The sequence below is a fragment of the Schistocerca cancellata genome, chromosome 7, assembly GCF_023864275.1.
Source record: "Schistocerca cancellata isolate TAMUIC-IGC-003103 chromosome 7, iqSchCanc2.1, whole genome shotgun sequence".
Lineage (NCBI taxonomy): Eukaryota > Metazoa > Arthropoda > Insecta > Orthoptera > Acrididae > Schistocerca > Schistocerca cancellata.
In genome coordinates, this window is record NC_064632.1 from 309,082,463 (window position 1) to 309,095,391 (window position 12,929).

The following is a 12,929-nucleotide window of genomic DNA, read 5'->3' on the forward strand; positions in this document are numbered from 1 at the left end:
AGAATAAAAGAAAAAAGAGTTTATTACCTCCATATATATTGACGAAATGCACTCTGACCATTACAATATCTCCATTAGAACAACATCTGCTATCTCTCCCATCAAACCACTGCATAAAACATGGAACAACACTCTCCACTACCACATCTCACTCTGACTTCACGACAAGCAGTGTCCACCACAACTTCTCGGTAAGAACTGCCTGCCGCTACGTCTCAATAAGCACTGCCAGTGGAGGCGGCGGAACAATACTCTCTGGCGCTGTGGCTCAGTGTAGCCACCTTTCAGACTGACAGCTGGTGAGAGTCATACAAACACCATGGTAACTGAAGAGATCCTTGACACCTTCCCAGGGGCTGGTGTGCGAACCTCTCCACTGTGGAAACTTTCACCGACTCATAAGAGACAAAATCGCCCCCCCCCCCCCCCCCCTGTACAACTTCAACGCAGAAGAACGTCTCTACGGATCTCGTACTCTGTAACTTATCGATGATTATAGACGACGCCAGGCAACCAGTGTTCCTCTTCGAGATCAGAAATGTGATAACGAAGGAAAAAGGCACATCTGCACCTGAAGTCGACAGAACCGCTAACGAACACCTTAAGAATTGCTCCCGCTCTACAGGGAAATTCGTCTCAAAAGATGCACGCATCTCATGCAGACATTGGACCTCATTTGGTAATTCTACTGTCTCACCAACGAAAAAATGTGGTTATTTTATTATTAATACGAAATCTGTTGCCCGTTTTCCTTGTAAAAAATTTGAAAGAAATATCAGCCACAAAAACTTGTATTTCATCTCTTGGTGCGAATAATCTTGTTAAGGTCTTACCCAGAGACAAGCATCCAGCCTCAGTGTGCAGCAGTAGTGTTTTACACCACTGGTCAAAAGTTTTCGATCACCCATTATAAAAACTATATACTTTATTTCAATGTATGAACACACAGTACAAATTAAATAGGCCAACAAAATACATATTTTCTCCCTCTCAATAAGTACAGTTCAATATGGTTTTCATTTTAGCCTATCAAAGTATCTGTCCTTTGGCCTCGTAAAATTTGTACAAACACTCATAAGATTTTGTAGTGTTTTTGCAGGTATTGCTGTCCAACACGTCTGTACATTATTCCATAGATCTTCAACGTTAGATGATCCTAATTTTCTAATCTCCTTGTCAAGTTTATCACACAGGAGTTCAGTGGGATACAAATCAGATGACTGACTTACTCAAAAAACAAAAAAAAAAATGGTTCAAATGGCTCTGAGCACTATGGGACTTAACATCTGTGGTCATCAGTCCCCTAGAACGTAGAACTACTTAAATCTAACCAACCTAAGGACATCACACACATCCATGGCCGAGGCAGGATTCGAACCTGCGACCGTAGCAGTCGCGCGGTTCCGGACTGCGCGCCTAGAACCGCTAGACCACCGCGGCCGGCACTGACTTAATCAAATCATGTTCTGTAAGTCCACACATTTCTTTCTTCTATTGACATAACCTCAGCACAATTTAGGAGCTTGTTTGGTATCAGTATCCTTTAGCAGAACGAACCCACGACCAATAAGTCTCTTGCCAGATGGGACTGCATTGCTGATCACTATCCTGTGGTAACCTTCCTTTCTTAATGTTCCATTATTTCTCACTAGATCACCGACTTTATCAGTCGAGAAATATACCCTCACAACGACCAACCCTCCACAATGCTTCACGGCTGGTGTCACACACTGACTTTTAATACGTGCTCCACGAAGTCAACGAACAAATATACGACAACGGCTTCCAAATATTTCAAACTTAGATTTGCCCACGAATAACGGCTTGGATCACTGCTGCACGCTCCAGTGTTTATATTGTTGCGCCAACTGCAATCCTTTCACCTAATTTTATTCGCGTAAGAAAGATTTTTTGGCCGCTACGCACCCATTCAAACCTTGTTCAGAAAGATGGGGTTGCGCTGCTGAGACAGAGATTGGAGCTGCTTGCGTACTATTTTCTTCATCGCGTTCTTCAGGTACAGTACGAGTCCTCTGACGTCTACTCTGTACACATGAGAACTAATCTTCTCTGTGTGCTGTCACTTGGGGTCTTCCAGGTCGCGAAACACTTCCATTGCCACCTGTTTGCTTGAACCAGTGTAATTATACACTACTGTAGAATGGGATGCGCAATCTTTTTTTTCTATTGTCCTACTAGAATACCCTTCCTGATGTGGAGCTACAAGTCCAGCACGTTTTTCAATTCAAAACTCCTGCTTCCCTCCCGTTAGGCGGTATCATCGCATGAACCTGATCAGACACCGCTAGATGCACACAGTGTACTGTAAACTAGTGCGAACTGATTGATAAACAGCCAGCTGAAGGAATGAGAGCTATTCGAATGGAACCGTGTTAGGTACAGACAAGACACTGTTGCTGTGGATATTGAATCATCGCCCCTCTATGCGAACAACTGCACGACAGGTGCGCTTAGTCTTTACATGTTCATGCTTGTTTTATTATTTGGAAATTTGTGCTAAGGACTTATGGGACCAAACTGCTGAGGTCGTCGGTCCCGAAGCTTACACACTGCTTAATCTCATTTAAACTAACTTACGCTAAGAACAATACACACACCCATGCCCGAGGGAGGACTCGAACCTCCGAAAGGGAAGCCGCGTGAAGCGTGACAAAGCGCCTGAGACCGCTCTGCTACCCTGCGCAGCTTTGTTTTATTATAAGAGCGTGGGTATGGTAGATTATTCAGAACGATATCCTCGTTTTATTCACAAGTCTATATTTGATCGAAAACTTTTGAACTGTAGTGTGTGTCTGCACCCATAATCTTCACACAATATTGAAAACGAACGGTAGCGAAGAGGACTTGATATAACGTAATTGATTATTTTTAATGCTTTATAAAGAACGAATTTTACATATGGCAGCATATTCTTTATTGTTATTGCTTGTCTATACGGGTTACAGTGGTTGGAACTAGGGTTTGATGCTTTACTTCCTATTAATGATAATGCTCCTGGTGTTTTACCAGCTATTGCATTGGCCCAGTCCTTACAAATATCGATAAATTCGTTCTAATAGAAATCGTTTATTTAAAAAAATGTAAATCGTGTTAAAAATTTCTTTTTCGGTAGTGTTACTTGGCAGCGATGCGCACATAAGCAAGTTTTCTTCGAGTTAATGCTTATATGTCTGTCGTACAATTATCAGCAAGATGGCAGTCCAGCATCATCAGTCGACTCATCCTATTGTTAGCGGAATTTGTTGTTGAAAGTGACTAACTATGTCTTGCTTAATATGGCGTGCGAGATCATTAATTCGACCCGAAACAAAATCGTTCAAAAGTTACACTGTAGAAAGATGCTTTACAAATTTTTCTTCGAGCTTACATTGTGTTCTCTCTACCACGCGTGGTGTTATTAAATCTCAGTGATGTGTGCCCTTCGTCCACTTGTGCAATGTGATAGATGACCAGATATGATGCGTCCGTGGCGTTTTCAGTCACAATTTTGGTCGCATATTTGACAGTTTCTTGACTTGTTAATAATTGTTCTATCGTACATACAAAAAATTCTGCATTATGGTCTTTGCAGTCGGGGTGTGTAGCTTATAATTTTCGGCACATATTAGCAGATACCATAGAACTATTAAAAAGTAGGTTGTTAATAATATTCAGACAGGTGAGCCGTTAGAGTCAACAAATCTTAGACTGGTGGAAGTTTCGTCATAGTTTTTCTTCTCACCTTTATTGGACTGTTAGATGGTTACTGTTAATACCACGGGGCTTGAAGTCGTTATAACACGCTCTTGAGTCTCCTAGTATTTATTGGAAATTTTCGAGAGTGATGTTACATCTTCAGTGAGTCACCTTTGAACTTTTGATGCAAGATTTTGTTGCAACACCTCTAAGCCAATGCTCTAATCTTTTAAAATTAATAGTTTATTTTTACAATATGACAAAAATAGAAAAATGTCATCACAAGACAGCGATTTTAACGGTAGTCAGTAACAAACAGAAATCGAGTATTCTACTGTCCGAGAGCGGTGCTCGGATTCGACATGCCGAATTGGACTGTACGTAGCAGTCACAAACTGGAATGGAAACTGAGCTGCACTGTGCAGGTTCATACAGCCATGAGCGGTAAAGCGTATGTAGCGAAGCGACAAAATCTTTTGAGGCGGTTCGAGGTGTTTGTGGATGAGAGAGAGACGGGGACAGCATAGTGGAATGTTCACATTGTGTGTAGATGAGACAGCGCACAGAGAGAGATAGAGAGAGGGAGAGAAGGAAAGAGAGAGAGAGAAAGCTCCAACACGGCCGCTGCGTGCATGCTTAGTGACGAGTATCGAGTCGCCACATACCTACTCGCACAAGATAAATTCTTTTGTTTATAGTTTTTGATCGTAGCATTACTGCCTATTGCCTCATTTTCGGTTGCTACGAATCGAGAGAAAGAAATAACTTTCATAAATCCAAGACTTAAATGATGATTATAAGAGTTGTTTTCCTTAATGTGTGACAAGACTTCTTGTGATTTGTTCTTTAGGTTGATATTACTCTAGCAAGTCCCTCGCAGAGGCATTACAGAGATCTAGGGTTCCGCAGCGCACACATTCAGTATTGCTGTTCTATGTCACTCTATTGTGTATGGTAACAAAGAAGCTTCGGTAGCAAGGAAGGGTGATATCACTCAGCGGAGGACAATATGGCATGTAAATCTCAGAGAAGACTTGAAGAACGTAAAATTGCTCGAATTGCGGCCAAATTTGTAACGTATATCATGAGCGAAACTGATAAAAGACACGAGAGTGAAGTAGTTCGATACCTCCTTGCCGTTTATGTCTACAGGAAGGTTGCAGCGCTGCAAGGATGTAGTGACATGCAGAAGGACCGATGATTGGTGCAGACATTGTCAGTTGGCAGTGAACGTACTAAACCTACATAAGCGAGGAGACTCACTACTATTCGATTACGCTATGGACGATTAAACATTGGAAACAGTAAAAACCACAAAAGATCTAGAAGTAACCGTCCAGAGCGACATCAAGTGAAGTGACGCCGTAAAAATAATTGTGGGAAAAGCAGATGAAAGCTGAGATTTATTGGACGAATATTCAGGGAACGCAATTCATCCACAAATGAAGCTGATTATAAAATACTTGTTCGACCGATTCTTGAGTAGTCTTCACTACTAAGAAGGATTAACAGAAAAAGTAGAAAAGATCCAGCGAAGAGCGGGTGTTTGTTGACGACATCGTTTAGTCGGGGCTAGAGCGTTATGGAGATGCTCAAAGAAACGCCAGTGGCTGTCGTTACGAGAGAGGCACTCTGAATTTAGTATAAGTTTTACGGTTAAAATTCCAAGAGCGTACAGAAGAAGATGAGTCACGTAACATGTTATTCCTTTTCATCATTTTCACTGACACTTTTCGAAATGATCACGACGCGCAACTAAGAGAAATTATAGTGCATACGGAAGCTCATCGGCAGTCCGGCAGTCGTTCATTCCACGCATCGTTCACTAATGGGTAAGGGAATGCGGGAAAATGTTAGTATTATCGGAGACAATTTCCCCACACGCTGTAAGACCCCTTGCCAAGTATATTCGTTCACTTCGCAATACATCTACACCAGCACTTTTTTGAAAAACTGAAATTGTCTCCCATTGCTACACAGAAATTTGAAATTCGGCTCACAGGTGCCTACAGCCTTCCTTTGTAATAGAACAAAATCTTGGTTGTTAACATATGCAAAAAAAAAAAAAAAGAAAAAAAAACACCAAACTAAGAAGTTTGTGTAAGGTGGGTTAATAAGGTGGCATTGGCATCAAATTTCACCACAATTCTACCCAGTGCCATTGTGTATGTGTTACACGATGGGTAGGTCGTCACAGTCCCTCCTACCCACTTCTTTTGATGCCTCTGTGACCGAGGTCAGAATCACTACATCCAGTGTTGTAATCACACAGGTTTCTTTTGGGCAATCGAGGAAAACGTTTCAGACACACCACCGCTGAGTATATCGATACGAAAATATCTTAGGGGTGTCATACAGTTCGTCAATGAAACAATCCCTTTCCTTAATACGTTGATACCAAAACATTTAGCAGCCGAAAACGACAGTTTAGAGAGCGATGAGCAAAGGAAGACGTTCTTAACGAACTAGATACCATTCTCTAAGGACATTGTGGGCTATAAACTCCAATGAACATGATCTCGTCTCTCTGGAGTGCAATTCAAACGCAATTTTGCTCTCCTGTACAGGTTGGAACCACTAGGAACCGTTTAAAACCATTCGATTAGATCTGTATGTGATCCGACGCAGCGAAAGGGTCTTATGCTTTTTCAGTGCTCCTGTTTCATGCCCTCCTGTGGCGTCACATGGAGGGGTGCGACATTGACACATGCGTAAGTAAAAGGACAAAGGGTCCCTCTAAGGCTCTCCAGTTCGGAAATAACCTCGGTGGCACCCTTCCCCCTTCATTTATTGAGAATTTTAGAAATGTGCTGTTACAGAGAAAAGCTTTGAAGTAGTGCAAGGTGGCTTCAGGAAGGCAAATGCCGTTGGAAGTGTATGAAGTTGTTGCATAACGGCAGGTGCCTAGTACTACTTCGAAGCTTTTCTCTATAAAGGCATATTTTTAAAATGCTCAATAAATGTGCGAGAGGGAGGGGGAGGGGCGGGGATGCGAACGAGGCTATTCCCGAACTTCGGGGGAGGGGGGAGGGTATCCTACAGTGATCCTTTACCATTTCATTCACACATTTGTCAATTTTGCACCCTCCATGATCACGCCACAGGTGGGTATGAAACAGGAGAGCTGAGAAAGTGTACGACCCTTTTGCTGCTTCGAATCACATTCAGATTTTGTCACATGGCTTTCAACGGTCACTGGTGGTTCCAAGCTGAACAAGAGTTGTCCTTAGAGAACGGCTCAATCGTTCAAAAGGTGTCAGCAATGTCATAGGTTGCTCATTATACTCTGAACTGTCGTTTGCGACCGCAAAATGTGTGGGAATCAATGCCAGAGGAACGGGATGGTTTTACGGACCCCCTTCATTCCTACCCCTGAGGCGTTCGTTTCTGAGCGTCGGTGTGTCTGAAGTGTTTTCGTCGGCCATCCATAAGAAATCCGCGTGATTTTATCGCTCGTTGTCGCTGTTCTGACCTCCATCATTGAGGCATCAAAACCAGGGGTGAAATATGGGTAGAAGGGTTGTGACGAGCTTGCCATCGAGTAACACGTTCGTGATGGCGTTGGACATAATTTTGAAATCTGGTACCAATATGTTACCATTAACCTACCTTACACCTCACATGAGCTTCTGAGCTACGATGTTTTCTTCGCATGTGTCGACACCTTGCTGTCTGAAGCCACGCCGAGCCGAGAGTAACGCTGCAAGGGGAAATGACTAGAGAAGACACCTTTGCGACCAATGAGAGACTTCGAAAGAGTGACTCTTGCGCAGTACAGGTGTGATGCAGACTGAGATTGTGGTGTATTCGCGTAAAGGAAACAACACGTTGCAGTAAACAATAAACACTTAACCATCACTAAGTTGGAGAAACTCGTTGTGGAAGTTATGAATGTGACTACTGAGATATGGAAGCAAATAGTGAACAATAGTGCAGATGTCATCAGAGAGGCAGCCTAGAAGGCGCTGCGGAAGATTATGTCACACAATTCATGGTACATCAATGAGGTAGCAGCGGTAGTTCTAGTAAAGTAGAAGAAAACGCTTCGCAATCATATTCTGACAATGATGTGAGTGGAGTTTCTCCACTAGCAAAAAATACTTCGGAGACGGAAATTTAAAAGAGACAAGAGTCATCGATAGATCCTCGGATTACCAGTACCGTTATCAGATTGTGTTACTTTGCTGATAGATTCTTCAGTTCCTCATTTGTAGACACAAGTACATATTGGAAGTATTCAACAACGAAAACAAACATTGGGAATGTTGTACAATGTTGTGAAAATAGTCTGTGTTACCACTGAGATGTATTAAAAATATTCTTAAAATATTTCTGCGTGCTAGATACTGAATAGTTCTGTGCAGTTTTTAGAGTGTATATTCTATGAAACGTTCTGTTTCGTCTGTTATCTCGGAGCTTCCGTAGCGTCTGGTGAAGACCCAGTCGCGGCCGCCTGTGTAGGTACAGCTCTACGAAACCTACATAAATATTTTTTTTCCTTTTCTTATTTTTATTCCTTATAGTTAGCAACAAATGTCAATATGTTCAGATATTACGAGAACGTAAGTACACTGATCAGCCAGAATATTACGGCTTCCTGACTAATAACCGATATGTCCGCCCTGGCACGGATAACAGCGGCGACGCCTCGTGTCATGGAAGCAATGAGGCCTTGGTAGATCGTTGGAGTGATCTGACATCATATTTGCACACACAGGTCACCTAACTCCCGTAAATTCCAGGAGTGGGGGCGGGGGGAATCGCTCTGACGCCACCTTCAATCACATTCCAGATGTGTTCGACTGAGCTCATATCTGGCGAGTTAGGAGGACAGCAAATCAATTGGAACTCGCCACTGTGTTCCTCGAACCACACCATCACAATTATGGTCTAGTGACATGGCGAATTATCTTGTTGAAAAGTGCCAATGTCTTCGGGAAACAAGATAGTCATCAGTGTACAGTACTCTTTGGTCCTCATGGCACCTTTTACGAACTCTTCTGGACCCATGGATGCTCACTTTAATGTTTCCCAGAGCATAATGGAGCCGCCGCCAGCTTGTCTCCGTCCCGTAGTAAAATTGTCAAGGAGCTGTTCCTCTGGAAGACAACGGATTCGCGCCCTCCAATCGGCATGATGAAGAAAGTATCGGGATTCAACAGACCATGCAAGGCTCTAGCACTGCGCTAAAGCCCAGTGCCGATGGTCACGTACCCAGTTCAGTCATAGTTGCCGATGTGAAACGTCCCCTTTTGAAGAATTGTATACGAGACTGTGCTTAAACTAACACACAATAATTTTAGCGCAACGCAATCTGACTTTCAAAAATCCCTACAAAAGAATGGCCCTGACTAACATTAACCTACACGTTTCACAAATCACTTACCTCACAAAAATCTTGGTTACTCGAACTACTGCAATACAGCGAGCGCCACTACTGCCAGCTAAATAAAAGATTCAAACTACGGAAGGCACTAACTACTGATAGGCATAGTTAGCAAATGAAAGATTTTAATAGAGAACAAACAATGTATTTACCTTAATAGTGTTGAAAAACCATAATATACATGTTCATGACATCCAGTCTTACAAATTTCCAAACTCCGCCATCTCTCTCCCCACATCCACCACTGCTGGCGGCTCACCTCCAACTGCGCAATGCTACGCGCTGTTCACATCCAGCTGCCGCTGCCCAACACTACAATGGCAGACAACAATGCAAACTAGCCACAGACTGCACACAGTACAGCCAGTGGTTTTCATACAGAGCGCTATGTAAAGTTGCCCATAAGAAAACATAAACAGCCTACTTACATAGCTCCCATGGTCCCCACAAAAAATTTTACAAATTGTTTTGGGCAGTGGCCAATAATGATTTGATAAAATTTTTCATAATAACAATAACAAAGATATCAAATGCACTCACTTATTGATACGATGTTGGTCATAAGATAAAATTTTCTCACAGTCCATAAAGACAGTCCTGATCATTCATCACAGTAAAATTGCAGAGTTTTTCTCAAAGTCTGAGCAGTAGAAGAAAATGCACACGGAAGTAGTGGATTTCCCTGCAGTCTTGAAGATGTAGTGTTGGCCTTCCAACGAAAAGTGCTGACTCTTGTTATGCAGACAGGTAATGGGCCACAACAGAGCAAACCCACAGCAGAGTCATTCGACGTTTTGAAGAAGATTGGTAGGTAGGTCATCACAGAGCAGACCCACTGTAGTCCCAGTAGAGATTACGGTATTGGTGGGCCACCAGAGATGCAGACCCACTATAGTCCTTGTAGAGATAATGGTATTGGTGGGCCATCAAACGTGCAGACCCACTGTAGTCCTTGTAGAAATAATGGTACTGGTGGGCCATCAAAAATTCAGACCCACTGTAGTCCTTGTAGAGATGGCCAGCAGCCATCTGTTGCGACCGTGCAGGTGCACAATCACCATCAAAGAGTCTTGCGGAGAATATAGCAAGTCCATAAACCACCACTTGTCCACTCACAAAGTTTTTGGAATTGTCCTTAGAACCAGCAATGCTGTTATCCAGTCCCTTGCTGAATTATTAACACATGTGCAAACACTATCAGTCCCTACTTCTCACATAGTGTCCATATACTATGACCAACAGAAACGTGTGCAGTGAAATGTAACTTACAAGTTAATAATATGATGAACTGGTGTCAATTACAATTTTATAACATAAGAATACAATTACAAAGGTACAAAATACATCATTAAAAACATAACAATACAGATAACATTTGTAGTAAAACAGGCTTTACAAAAGAATAGAAATAACATATACATCAGTGTTACAGGAATTATGACATAAGTAAATACGTAAAAGATCAGAATAACTTTTCAAGCATCAACTTTACACATGAGCATTAAAACAAAACAGAATAAATAATGTCTAAGCATATTTACAAGGTAAATAACATATTATTAATGCCAATTATATTTGAGGATAACAGTATTCTTCATCATAGTGAATGTAGCTTAGTATTAGAAGAAGAAAAAATTCTATGAAACTACACAGAGACAGGAAGAAAACAAATACACAAGGGTACACAAACACATAGTGGGATAACACAAAAGGAAAGGACAGGGTTCCTTTTCAGTGTAACATTTGGTACTGCAGTCCAACCCAAAACTTCATTCCATAGATCTTTCGTCTTATTTCGATATTTGCTCCAACCAAAAAAATCCTATCCAAGCATGCTTGCTGTATTTTTCTCATATCACCTCTCAGTGCATTTCCTCAAATTCATCGCAACTCATTCTCTTATAGGCTACCCCCTCTTAAGCTAACTTAAAACTACTGAGCTCAGATGCTAAACTAAGGGACAAGGCAATGCAACAGCAAAAAACAATTAACACGAACAGCAATGACAAAAAAATTCAAATTGGCAAAGTAAGCAACAATATTACAACTAATATAAGGCAATTAGCAGCAAACAAGAAAAATAAATCAGTAGTAGACTGGCTTAACAGAGTAATACAAAGTGAAATTTAGTAGCACTATGCCTGGCAAACAGCAGCAGTAAATGCTATAACTTATACCTAAGCATGACAAAGCTCAAGCAGAAAAAATAGTACACTAAAGACAACAATGCAGATAAGGGAAATGTCTATTCACATCTTAATGTCTATGTAATTGAAGTGGTGCACCACAACTTATTCTACGAAAAATATTACCAAGTAGTTGAAAAGAAAATTATGTATGCAAGTCCTGTGAAGGGAAATGTCTTTTTGTGCTCCTTCGTTTTCTTTTTATAGTTATTGTTTACTGGATCTGTAGGTATAAAATATCTATATTAGTACATTCATAAAATTTTATTTTAACCAATGCTGCAGTGCAGCTAGAAACTAGATATTAAAAAAAAATGAAAATATGTACAAAGGAAGGCATGAAACATCATTCATTAGCCACATGGCATTTCATAAAGTAGTAAAAAAATCTCTCAATTCTCGTAGAAAGATACTTGTCATAATCAGGTGTGCAGATGTAAGAATGTTTCCAAGTAATGAGTGTGTCGAATTTGCGGTGCTTTCTATAAAGGAATGTCAATAGCGAGGTTAATGGCCTCCCCATTTTTTTTCTACCTGTGCCTCTGAAAACGCACACACTAATGGCTTTTTCTCCAAGCGTCTGACGCAGCTGGGTGCCCATGACGCATTACGTGCAGGTGGTCACTTAACTTTCGTACGGAAATATTTATGACAGCAGTTTCCGCTACAGTGTCAGTCTCATGTACAAAATTTCACGGGTCGAGAATTTGCGTTGCAAATGTGTAGAAACAAAATCTTATGAATATAACAATGTCCAAAAAATTTTCTCCGGCATTGTGATACATTCACGCATTTACACACATTTCATTACTCTTAAAGTACGATTCTTGGTTTCCAACATCCTTTTCATAAATCAGAGTCCCTAACCACTACTCCTTATTCCTTACCTTACTACACATATATATATTCGTCGACACATCAATCTTGCGACGACACTTCAATATTTCATCATAATAAATACATAGCATAATCAAATTCCTCATATAGCATCAGCTTATTGATCATAAACATACCGCAACAGGATTATACACATAGTCATCGTAATAATAACATCATAACACCTCAGTCAACTCTCAAAATCGTCGTAGCTTCCTCCAATAATTTCAAAACCTAAAAAAATTCTCTGTTCATGTCAAAAGTGTCATCTGCCTCAAACGTACTTTAAAAATCGTGATCCCATACCAAATATATCATTCACAGCTCTCATAATATCACAATGGGTCCGAAAAAATATGAACAGTTCACAAAGTACAGACAAAATACAATTTCGTAAGTGTGAAGTTATCCAACGGTGTAATTATGTAAACATCTGTCACTGATGTAGTAAAAAAGTTTGTCTCTCTCAGTTAAATGATCAGATAGCTATGTAACTTATGTGTTAGAGGAATATGGTACCGATGTGTAAAGTTGTATAAGCAAATACCATATTAGCTAGGGCTCCTTGTGCTTGCCACACACATGGTACACAAAGTAAGCATGTACCCCCCTGAGGATTAATTTAATTATACCCTCAGGTGTTACAGATTACAAGAATGGAATGAAATGTATTACGGAAAACCTTTGTATCATTGTACTTAAAATATCTTTAAAAATAAATGATTTAAGTACAAAATTAATCACTCAAATACGTGTCCTGTAGCGCTAAATGTGCGTCTTGCTGT